Here is a 13328-nt window from a genome sequence, read left to right as displayed (position 1 = left end):
TCGGGATCCAATCATATTACAATAAGCATTTTACAGTGACTAGTAGTAAGTAGAGATGCGTAAGCATACTCAATGAGGCAAACTACTCGAGCGAGTAGTGCCTTATTCGAGTACCTGCCCACTCGTCTCTAAAGATTCCGGTGTCGGCAGGGGGCGGGGAGCGGCGGGGGAGAGCGAGGAGGAACGGAGGGGAGATCTCTCTCTCCCTCTCTCCCCCGCTCCCCCCTGCTCACCACCGCAACTCACCTGTCACCCGCACTGGCAGCCGAATCTTTAGAGATGAGCGGGCAGGTACTGGAATAAGGCACTACTCGCTCGAGTAGTTTGCCTTATCGAGTATGCTCGCTCATCTCTAGTAGTAAGGTTACTGTATGGTTATTAATAAACTTTTCATAAAGAATTTCTTACCAATAATGTTACCATTCTGTTTAGAAAATGTAGCTTTTCCGAAATATTTTACCCCATATCTGAGAAGAGTGTCTGGGAATAATGCCAGTACATCAAACAGGTTTGGCATGACCCTGGCTATGAAGACCTGCCAGCACCACCTCCCAGGTATGTTGATCAGGAGACCCTGGTAACCCTGAGACATCTGGGCTTAGTCTTGCCAGTCTGTACTCCAGCCTCTGTTGCCCTTCCTAAATTCGGGGACTACGCTTTGCCTTAGCCAGGCCTGCTATCTTCAACAATGTGGTTCCTCTGGAGAGAGAGTCCTGCACAGTATCTCATCACTCAATAGCAAAGACATTGAGACCAACCTTGCATACTGTTGTTCATGACCCAGAACAGAGGGGTCCTAGTATATGTTACATGACCCAGAACAGAGGGGTCCTAGTATATGTTACATGACCCAGAACAGAGGGGTCCTAGTATATGTTACATGACCCAGAACAGAGGGGTCCTAGTATATGTTACATGACCCAGAACAGAGGGGTCCTAGTATATGTTACATGACCCAGAACAGAGGGGTCCTAGTATATGTTACATGACCCAGAACAGAGGGGTCCTAGTATATGTTACATGACCCAGAACAGAGGGGTCCTCGTATATGTTAACAATCAACGCCTTCAGCTTCCAAGGTGACCCAACAGAATTACATACTGTAAGACTGTAGAGATTTAATTGGCTTCTCTTAATGTGCATGCTCATGACCTCGGTGACATTGAGATCTGGGATTCCAAGTTATGGAAAGCTCTGATCAAAGTCTAAAGCCGGCCATACACAAAAGAATGGTTGCCTGAAATGGCTGATTTTGATCAATTTGGGTAAAATGAATGCAAATTTTGTTCACATTGGCTGATCGCGTACTTCAATTTGCCAAGGATGTAATCCTTCTGTTTAGGAATTTTGGCTAACGGACTGAATGTGAACACTTTTAGGGACTTTGATGGAGTGACAAATATGCACTGTGTAAGTATCACCCTAGATGGGACTGTAGTAAATGAGGATTGTAACAGTGTCATCAAAGGGCGAGGCGTGCGGCCCACTGCCCAGCCGATGCACACACACACACTTATATCAACGAGGACGCGCACCGTGGAGATAGATTGAAGGACTAGAGCTGCACGTCATCAATGCGGCGGCGTAGCTGTGTTTGAATGGAAAACTTTATTGGGATAATACAGAACAAACATATGGAATCACAGAAAAAACCTATCTGTATAAATGTAAATATGATAGAAGGAAAAGAATATGGATGTGTATAGAAGGGCTATTACTTGATAATGAGGGTGAATATGCATATCAACGTTATTACATAAGGACAAGATTATATTAATTGAGTAAATGAAATTAGTAAAACTCATTAATGAAGATGTAAATATAGTGTTAAATATAATAAATAAATAAGACCGTAGAGTGGATGTGTGCGGCGGGGTAATGATATGGGACTAAAATTAATTAATTGAATAAAAAAAACCGATAGAAAATTCATTGCTGCAATGTATGAAAACTACAAGTATAGTATAAATTGATATGGGAATCAGCCCAGATATACCGTATATACTCGAGTATTAGCCGATCCGAGTATAAGCCGAGACAATAAGTTTCACCACAAAAAACTGGGAAAACTTATTGACTTGAGTATAAGCTGAGCTATATTTGAGTATATACTAGGTTAAAAAAAAAACAGTCCATATTCACCTCCCAGCCGGCGACTGTGTCTGTGCGACAAGCTGCTTGTATTCTCCCCGCTGTCATCCCCCGCCGTTCTCTCTGCTTGGCTCTGTCAGTGCTGTTTAAGTAAGCGCTGTGATTGGATTGCGCGCCAGCCAATCACAGCTGGCGCTCCATCCAATCACAGTGCTTACTTACACAGCACTGACGGCAGGGGGTTTGAAAGCCGAGCAGGGAGATGACAGTGGGGAGAATTCTAAAGCAGTTTGATTGGCTGTGAATGATGGAGCACCAGCTGTGATTGGCTGACGCTCGATCCAATCACATCGCTTACTGACACAGCACTGACTGCAGGGGATTTGAAAGTCGAGTAGGGAGATGACAGCAGGGAGAATTCTAAAGCAGCTTGATTGGCTGTGAATGATGGAGCACCGGCTGTGATTGGCTGACGCTCGGTCCAATCACAGCTCTTACTTACACAGCACTGATGGCAGGGGATGGTAGAGCCAAGCAAAGAGGACAGCGGGGAATGACAGCGGAGAGAATTCAAGCAGCCTGCCACACCGCCCCCGGAGACACAGACGCCGGCTGGGAGGTGAGTATGGAGTTTTTTTTAAGCCTTCCCTGACTCCAGTATAAGCCGAGGGGGCTTTTTCAGCACAAAAAATGTGCTGAAAAACTAGGCTTCTACTTGAGTATATACAGTATATAAAGTACAGCAGGGATGTCATAATAAAGATATTTTTATATATCGAGGGTCTTTAAATAGGTCATCTGGTTTATGTTTTGCTTGATCAGACATATCATTCTACAGCTGATTTGACATTTTAGTATGAGGTTTTTTGTTTAGAGTTATTTGTTGCAATACCATCTAACATTCCCTTTATGTGTAGTGTACTGAACATTTGGGTTTTAATTAGAGATGAGCGAGCACCAAAATGCTCGGGTGCTCGTTACTCGGGACGAAATTATCGCGATGCTCGAGGGTTCGTTTCAAATAACGAACCCCATTGAAGTCAATGGGCGACCCGAGCATTTTTGTATATCGCCGATGCTCGCTAAGGTTTTCATTTGTGAAAATCTGGGCAATTCAAGAAAGTGATGGGAACGACACAGCAACGGATAGGGCAGGCGAGGGGCTACATGGTGGGCTGCATCTCAAGTTCCCAGGTCCCACTATTAAGCCACAATAGCGGCAAGAGTGCCCCCCCCCCCCGCACTGTCAGCATAAAGATCGTTTTCCTCTGCCACAGCTGTAACAGCTGTGGCAGAGAAGAACGATGTTAGCCCATTGAATTCAATGGAGCCGGCAATACAGCAGGTTCCACTGAAAGCAATGGGCTGCCGGCGTGCGCGGGATGAATTGTCGGGAAGGGCTTAAATATAGAAGCCCTTCCCTGCAATTCATCCAGAAATGTGAAAAAATATACCGTATATACCGGCGTATAAGGCGACGGGGCGTATAAGACGACCCCCCAACTGTCACCTTATACGCCGGGAATACAGCGGAGCAAAGAATAAAAATCATTACTCACTTCCCCCGGTGTTCTGCGGCGCTGCTGCAGGATGTCGCTCCCTCCTGGTCCCCGGCAGAGCATTGCTTTCTGGACGCAGGGCTTGAAATCCCCGCCTCCAGAAAACACACGTGCCTTCAGCCAATCACAGCCAATGACAATGATGTCATTGAATGGCTGTGATTGGCTGACAGCGTGTGTTAGCTAATCACAGTAGCTTTCTGGAGGCGGGGATTTCAAGCCCTGCGTCCAGAAAGCAATGCTCTGCCAGGGACCAGGAGGGAGCGACAGCCTGCTGTATTTTACATATGGTATATCTGGGCTGATTCCCTTATCAATTTATACCATATTTTACATACATTACATCAATGAATTTTATATGGTTTTTAATCAATTACCATATTTTATTCCCATATAATAACCTTGCCGCACACATCCATTCTCCGGTCTTATTTATTTATCATATTTAGCGCTATCTATTTTCCTTCTACACTATTTTCTATTTTCCCAAAATTCCATCATTGGATTTTGCACTTTCCCTGACGCTCTCCTGTTCTATGGATGCTCATTGGCCATAAGAAGTGTTGCACTATTTCTGGCCGACCAGGACTACGGGTGTGGCAGCTCCTTCTCCCTGGGCTAGCTGTCCACACTAGGTGAGTCCTTCCTGAATCCTTGGTGTTAGGTTGTAGACCTTCAAAAGTAGAGTTTGAAGTATGACAATGACAGTTGTTAGCTATGGTGAAGACGAAGTGCCTTGTTGCTCCGATCTGTTGCCTTGATGTATATTATACGTGCAAATTGCATGTTTCGGCTAAGTTTATTTTTGATAAAATAGTGCAGCCTTCGTCTCCGTCTGTCACCATTGTGCCATCACATACTATCCACCTGTTATATATTCATCTCTATTACAGGGAGACTGTTAGGAACAAACTGTCAGACTTGGCCCACTTTTATCTACCACGTATGGTCTACGTATGAGATCAGGCTGTGTACCCTCCGCTGGAACCCCTTTGATTCAGCGTTATCTTCTGAGATCAAGAGCTTGCTTCATCCAGGACATGAAAAATTGAAAATGCCTATACATACTGCAATATCTGCTCACGTTTAGTAGACTGCAGGAAGCAACAGGGCTTCACTTATAATTCATTGCTGGCTTCTATGAAGGAAAACTAGGCCACCGTGCCAACAAAGTCACAATCTCCTTTACATAAATGAAATTGAGCAGCCTATCAAGTCGTAGTCATTTCCAGGCTGATTGATGGATTTACATGAGACTCATAATCTGCCTTCAAGGCTTCAAGGGGTTTTACTAGAATAGCAAATTATCCTCAATCCACAGGATATCCAGAGCATAGGGATCGCGGTGACATCACTCTGAATAGAGTTCTGGCCAAGCATGCACAGTCAGACTTCCATTCATTTCAATAGAGCTGATGAAAGTACTCAAGTGGGTGCCACTCAGCTATGTCAGCAGTTCCATTGAGAGTTAATAGAGTGCTAGTAAGCTTGAGTGACCAGCACTCCATTCAGTCTCCTCACTGCAGGGGGAGCAGTAACCCTGCAGTGAGGAGGACAGGGAACACAAGACCCCCATTTTTGAAATCCCACTGATCATCAAGTTATCTCTTACCCACTGTTTGTACAACCCTTTAAAAGAGATTTTTACCTTTAGCTTTCATCCTAACATGTCATAGAGCCATGCTTTCCAACTGCTTTTATCATCAAGGCAGATCAGTAGATAGCATCATTGGTGGGTTTGTTAGCATAATCACGAACTTAGATATACTATGGGTGCCATATTAGTTGTGGTTGATAGGAGCTCAGAGAAAATACTCTACATAACACAATGGGATGTGTTACCCAAGAGATCCTCTGATTTATTGTATAAAGACACAGCTTTTTATAGACCAAATAGGTAGGTTTCAAGTAGAGACAGAAAGAGGTGTTACAAAGCCAAACACATGTACATCATTCATTTGGGTCAAACTGGTTCTCCTTTAAAGTATTAAGAATGATCACATTCTGATGACTCATCTGTCTGCTGGCTCCATTGTATTGATGGTATTCTCCTGTTCCTTCTCTTCAGAGACTCTCTCTCTTTCTCAGGTGATGGCAAACAAGATAAAATTTGCATTAACATAGTGTGAGAAATTTACTCTGCAGAACATCCCCCTTGCTGACATAGCCTACATTAGGCTAAAATACAAACTAAATCATACAAGATATAATTTTAGTCCCAGGCTCATCAACAGTATCAATTGCCATTACTGTATGTAGCACCTTGACTTGAGCATTGGTTGAAAGTTTCCATTCATGTTCATGCCATATTAAAGGTTCTGGGTGTCATTCTTCAATGGCCATGTCAGATCAGGATGAAGGTGACACCAGAGTGTCAGCCCTGACCCCTTGATCCAAATTCCGGTGCATGCTCAGTGCGATTCCAGCATTGGATGCCATCATGTTCACTTCTCTGTGGGTGTATGGGTGAATTGGTCAGCTGGGAAGTATGTGCCCAAGCCAGCCAATCAGCAACCTTCATATACATATTTATTCTGGCTCCTCCTCATACTTCTAGTCTGTAAATGTTTCTGGTCACATCAGAGGCTCCAGTCCTGCTCCATTGTCAGATAGGTTTGTTTAGTAATTTTTTAGTTCTAGGGTATTGTGACATCTTTATCCTGACTACTGTTGCTATTATATTCCATCTAGTTGCTGCATGATTGTTTCCACCCGTACCATAAATATTGGATGCAGCAGACAGCATCCTTCTTTTCTAACTAGTGAGAGTCAGTGTTGCCCCAGGTTCCTGGCATGATGTTTCCCTCATCAGGTTGAGTACTCAGCTTTTAGGTAGGGTTTCATTGTATAAGGGTGCCTACCCACTAGTGATATATTTTCTTGCGATGCGAGAGCGAGTGAAAACACATTATTATGAAACCATTTTCAATGGTTTCATACTCATTTACGATTTTTACTCTCAAGCCTCGCAGCGAAGAGAAAAAATCAGCAATATCACTCAGCATTGTCAATGGGGCCGGCAGCAGCAGCGCCAAACCCATTGGAAACATAGGGAGGACATCGCAGACTTCTGCCACAGCTGTAACAGCTATGGCAGGGGATTCCTTCATCTCCACAGGGACTGGAAGAAGCTGTGGCAGAAGTCTGTGATGCTTTCTTATTGCTTTCAATGGGGTCAGCACTGTTGCGGCTCCATTGAAAGCAGTGTGTTGCAGGCAACCCCCGCAGTGATGATTTTCCCTAAAAATCCTCCCTAGCTGTAAAAAAAGCAAAAAAAAGAAAAAAATCATACTCACCAAGAAGAGCTGTCTGGCTCTTCTGTCTGGCCACGGCAGTGGTCTTCCAGAGGCCAGAGTTTGATCCCCAGCCCCAGAAAGCACTGGTCTCATTGGCTGAATGCTCAGCCAATCACAGGCAGCTGAGTGCTGCCTGTGATTGGTAATAGCGCTCAGTCAATCACAGGCAGCGCTCAGCCATTCATTGATTTTGGCCAAAATACATGAGCTCACACGCCGCGTCAAGGCTCCTTGCGTGTTGTGAGTCCCTACACTAATATAAATATGTCACAGAAGGGGAAATATAAAACAAACAATCACTGAAAATGGCCATATGCTTACTGACTCGGGAGGTGCAAACATGTGCACAACCTCAGCATGCAGGTAGCTAAATGCCAAATGAGGGAGCCAATTACACCTGTGAGGGACACCGATGAAACAACCATTCACACTGCCTCTTAATATAGAGGGGGGTAGCTGCTTGGTGTATACTCCTGCACAGAGTGGATACAAAGTGCCAGACCATTATGATACATGTAGTGCACCATGCAGACAGACTAGCAACCTATTAATGATGCCATTTTCGGATTTTAATTATTATATTTTAGGTGGAGAATAGTCATCATGCAGAATTCTTCCCATTTAATAGAGATATGTATAAGTGTGCAGGTAACACAATGCGGGGCAGAACTGGCATCTCAGCAGGTATTACTTGTTGTATTTGGAAACCGCCAGTGGCGTTCAGAAGGATGTATGAATTGCCTTGGGCATCTGTCACACATTACCCCAGGAATGCTTGCACTGCATGCCTGTAGATGATAAGTATGTCACTTTGTCTATGTGTAGTCAGCAGATGTGCATCAGAATCGGAAATTACTTAGAATTCGTTTTGGATCATGCTTTGTGCTTGTTTACCTTCACAGGCTGTGTCATTACTGCTGATATCCCAGGTTAATGAGATCTTGAGGCGCGTCATTGTAGGAGGTGTCCCCTCACCTTTTTTATGGATGCATACGCACTTGTGAATATGCACACGCCTGAGTGTGTGATTACTTGCCTAAGTGAAACTTCTTGGACTTGAGAGTAGTTGGTAGACGGCTGGGTAGCTGATGTGTGCTGCTCCTCCTTAGGGGACGCGAGAAGAGTTTCTGCCCTGCGGGCTGTGTGGTAGCTGTCCATACATACATTCATAAGAGAAGGGACATCTGCGGCCGTCCCTGGGGGCATCTGTCCTGTGGGATATGATTGTGCTAAAACTGAACATTGCAAACCGTAAGTGGCGCGGCTGCGCTGAGTGACATTGTTAATTGCTGTCCTACAGAGTTGAGGAATTATTCTAATTACTAATTAAATTAGTGGTCAGAAACTTCTTTCCTTTTATCATTGTACCTAAGATAAGTGACTTTGGGCATTGCAACATGGCTGATTTCACGAGTTTCCCTCAGTGATCTTGCTGGGTCCCGCTTCCAAGGGGGTTCTACAATGAGGTAAAGCATCACCTCAAACCTGGCCTGAAGAGGTCTGACCCCGGGCATGAGAGCCTAGTATCCCTCCTGCCCGGAACATGGGAGCAAGGTACGATGACCCCTTTCTGGAAATCTAGCTGGGTGCAGACTGATTTAAATGACTCTGCAGCTCCCTCTATGACAGTGAGTACGGCCTCAGTCCTAGCCAGGCTTCATTGAATCCTCACCTTTTATTGCATTGGGTTTCATGAGAAATATGTTGTAATGTAACCTGTGGGATTTTAATGTTGCACCGTCCGAGGAGCAGACCCTCACTTGAGGAGACAGTGGGGTAAAGAAAGGCCTTATCATGGGTGGCTCTACTGTCTCCTCCCCGAAGGGTAGGTTGGGACCCAACCTGTTACTGAAGGAGGAGATCACAAAAGGGGTAACTTTGGTTCTCTGTAGTTCTGTTTGTCACTCGTGACGCCACCGTTCCTCCTCCTAGATGGATCCCTCAGACGGCTAAAGTAATCCAGACACAGAAGGATATCTTTTAGAACAGAACCAGAAACGGTCGGTCTTGCCCATTCACTTAACTCTTGCAAACTAGTAAAACAGTCTTGATACAGAAATAAATGAAGATTTGTCAAAGGTGAAGGTTGTTGGGGCATTTGAATAATCCACAGTCCACGTTATCTGTTGGATCTCTCTCCCAGCTAAACTTTCTCCCCACCAGCAAAAACTCACTCTGTCCTTCCTAAGCAGCGGTTTCCATTTTTATGGATACATGCGGTTCCTGCGCTATACATCCACGCGTTTCCAACATGTCCAGGCTTTCACTCTCTTTAGAGATGGAGGCCATAGGTAGTTGGTCTGCAGGGCTGGGCCCAGGCAGGAATTGCAGACCACCTCTCCAACTCTTATATGTCTCCTCTCTCTTCACTCCAACTCCACAGACTCTCAGATTCTCCCTCTCTCTCTGAGGCTGGAACCCCTAGAACTTCAGGGCTCCCATATGACTACACTTTTATACCAGACAAAACGATATATTTTCCAGACATGACCAGACATTAACCCATTCATGCCTGCAAACACCCAATACACAGAAATCTGACTCATTCTACATTCAAGACAATAGTACAAAACACACATATAAAAGTGCTGGAGGGGACCCCAAACTCTGGGCCACTACAGTGTCAGGGCATGCACTACCATTTCATGCTAAGAACCGCTCTTCCCACTGCTTGCTGTCATGTATTCATCGTCTTCAGTCTTATGTGATAAATGGCTGATTGGCAAAGGTTGTATTCTGCAAAAATACTGAATGGTCCCTTTATTAGCGCCTCAGTCCTTTTACAAGTGGCACTTCCCTTTATGGACATTCTCCTGGTGACCCCGGAGTGCAGCAAAAAATCACATGACAAGTTTTACGTGGATCAGTTTCGGTGTGCATCCACATTAGATGGGAAAAGCCAGCGATCTGAGCGACTTCCAGTGAGGCCGGGTCATTGGTGCTAGATTAGCCGGGGCCAGGATGTCACTGCTAACCTTTTGAGGTTTTCTCATGTAACGGTGTAGAGAGTATAATGAGAATAGCGTGAGTATCCGGCAAAAGGGGATCCTGCGGACAGAAACAACTAGTCACTGAAAGGGGTCAGAGGAGGATGTCAGGAATCATTCTCAACAGGTGTTCCACAGTAAAGCAAACTGCAGCCCAACTTATGTTTCCAAATGCACAACTCGCTGTTCTTTGGCACGGATGGGCTATAACAGCAGACGGCCAAGTCCAGCGCCATTGTGTCTTAGAAAAATGAGACTCCAGCGGGCAAAAGAGCACAAAATTGTATCACTGAGTAGCAGAAAACAATATTAACTAAAAAAATGTTGTAGAGCTCAAACAATGGACCAAGGCATAATAAGTTGGAAAAATTACAACTCACTAGAGTAGACAGAGAACACACCGGGATGTCCCCCTGTAGGCCTGTGATCCCAGCAGGCATGAAAGGAGCATCCCAAAGCAGCTCCAATATCCTGCCCTCTGGACATGCGCCTTCAAGGAGGAGAGTGCTGTCTCAAGGTCCGATCATCGTCAAGTACTGGTCATAAATATAGACACAGAAGAAAACAAAATCACAGAAAAGGAAAGTATAAGCTGACAAAAAAAAAATCACAGAAAGCGCCATATACTCAGGGCTCACACCTACTTACGTTTACGCTGTGATATCGCTGCGTTTTTTTTTATGCGATTGTCAATGGGACTTCCTAATGTTAAAATCGCATCGCACAAAACTCGCAAAAGCACAAACTTGCAATTTTTGTGTGATGCGGTTTTAACATTAGTAAGTCCCATTGAGAAAAATGCAGCGATATCGCAGCATTAAAAAAAAGTGGGTAGAAGCCCTCAGAGCACCTTCACCTTCACCGAAATTCGGCGATCTTCTCGTGCTGCAAGAGTGAGTGAAAACGCATGATTACAAAACCAATGAATTTCAATGGTTTCATTCTCATTTGTGATGTTGTCACTCCTGGGATGCTGCGAAAGAAAAAAATCGTAGCGCGCCCGTTCTTTTTGCAATATCGGTATATCAGTAAGTATATGGCCACTTTCAGAAGAAAACAAAAGATTGAAATTCTGGTCAATCTTTTGCTTCATTTTGTGTCTATATCATCGAATAGTGGAAGAAGATCGCCTGGTCTGATGAATCTATTGCATCGTGCTGATGAGAGGTCAGAATTTGGCGCAAGCAGCGTGATTGGAGAGATATGATATGAGCCTACAACAAGCTTCCTGTCCGCAGAACGATTTCATCACCTACTGGAATCTACACCACAACGAATTGCTGTGGTTCCGAAGGACGAAGTAGGTCAACACGCTACTAGATGGCGGTCTCTGATAACGTGGCCATTCAGTGTTTACAGGATGGATGTGTATGGCTCTTCGTACACATATGTGGCGCTCTGTAATCTCTGGCGCTGTGACTCCATTTATAACGGAAGGAAAGTGACCAATGTATTTCATGATGTAATGCAAGTAGACACTGATGGACCCTATGGACTTTACTGGCCGCCCATCAGGATGCACCGGGGTCCCCCCAGGAATAGCGGACTACTGTTGTTGTCATCAAATGTACCTACTCAATCCCCAATGGAAGCTCTTAACCCTACATCTACCACACTGCCACAGCATACAACGTCTCAAGGACAAATCCAAGACTACGTCATCTGCACAGCGGTCTTCTAGCGGAGCTACACAGTGTATCTTATATGTGAACACGATCTGCTTTAAACCCATTCACTTTAATACTAATAACTTCTACTGTGGACTTTCCATAGCGTTTCCAGGTTGGAAAAACAGCAGCGTTTAGGCAACATGGGCACGTACCCTTGAAAGGTAAATACAGGCAGATCTATCACTACTGGGGCTTTTTTTAAACTTTACCTTGAACTCCAGAATTCTGGCACTCAAAAGTTGCAAATTTGATGCACACAATAAAATTGTATTTTTTTTTAGCAAGTATGCCATGCCCCACCACTTTTTCAAAAGTGGGTGTGGTCTAACGTTAGGGGGTGTGACTGCATGCAAGTCATCACTTTTACTTTGATGTCAGAAACTGGTGTAAATTGTTGTAAAAACCTAATCCAGCTAGGAGTTGGTCTAGGTCTTCATTTGGAGTACGGAGGTGCCACTAGATGAGAGAAGTAGATGAAGAGGCTTGCACCTTTTAATACATTTGTTGCTCATATCTGGGCACAGGGTTTATTTAGACTGCTTAGTTTGCTTAGTTTATGCCAAATATTGCGCCAAACTTTGACACCATTTTTGGGGTACAAGTTTACATTTAGGTCATGGTGGTGGCTACTCTGCATAGAGTGATGGCCGCACAGTCAACGGATTGCACAAGGATGACTGATGTCAGCAATAGATAATAGTTCAACGTGACGCCAGTGCCTCTGAGTGTGATGGTACCGGAGAAATAGAGTCCAGACTGAAGAGCTTTTGTAAAAGTGGGGCACACAGTTTTTAGTCACTCTTTCAAATAAACAGAAAATAGCATTCATTTGGCATTTCCAGTAAGCAATAGAAATCTTCATCAGTAATTGGCATGGACAAGTATTTTGCATTTCCTTAACTCTTTTTCTCGCACTTTGGGTGGATGAGATGGCCAGGCTAAGTTATCTGGCCATTGCATGCGAGGGACTATTTGTGGAGGAATGGAGGAACTAGCGTGGGCTTGCTGGATGGCACACTGACTTCTGACTAAGCAAGATTGCGAATCACTCACGGTTACAAGTCCCGTTTTTCTTCCAGTTACACGGGGTTTGCCCTGACTCAGATGCCTTCTGGTAGGGTGGAAAAATATACTCCTATGACTGGCTTCACAACTCACTTCCCCCAGACACGGCGTCTTATGATCCTGCCTTTGTTAAGCTGGACTTGACATAAGCTCAGACTTACCTTGAGCTCGGGCTTAAATTGATTCCTCCAGGGTTTGACTCTCCTCGTTCCTCCTCTTCAACTCCTTCTCTCTCCTACTCCCTTCTTTCTTCTCCTCCATTCCCTTTTTCTCTTCTTGTCCCCTTCTACACCCAAGAACTGATGCAACATCCTATATGGAGACCCCAGACACCTAACATACGTGGGGAGCTGGGAGGGTAGAGTGCTGCCTTGTCACGGCGGCACTTACCATGCTCCTTCCCGGAGGGACACATGCAGTCAAGGCCAGAATAACACTACAGTCCATCTCAGACACCCCTAGGATAGGGAATGCCCACCAACTAGATAACGGGGGTAATTGTCACGTGTGACACCCCTGTTCCTGCATATGCCGGTATGACCCTCGGCAAATAAGAAATGCAGTCACATACAGTCTTTGAGTACCATAGGTCTCTGGGAATGTTCAGAGCCCAGTATAAACTTTACTTGAATAATAATCAGTGAAACAATACAAGGCAGT

Source organism: Eleutherodactylus coqui, chromosome 4, assembly GCF_035609145.1.
Source record: "Eleutherodactylus coqui strain aEleCoq1 chromosome 4, aEleCoq1.hap1, whole genome shotgun sequence".
NCBI classification, from domain to species: Eukaryota; Metazoa; Chordata; class Amphibia; order Anura; family Eleutherodactylidae; genus Eleutherodactylus; species Eleutherodactylus coqui.
The sequence above is the reverse complement of the archived record's forward strand: the minus strand, read 5'-3'. Positions refer to the sequence as shown.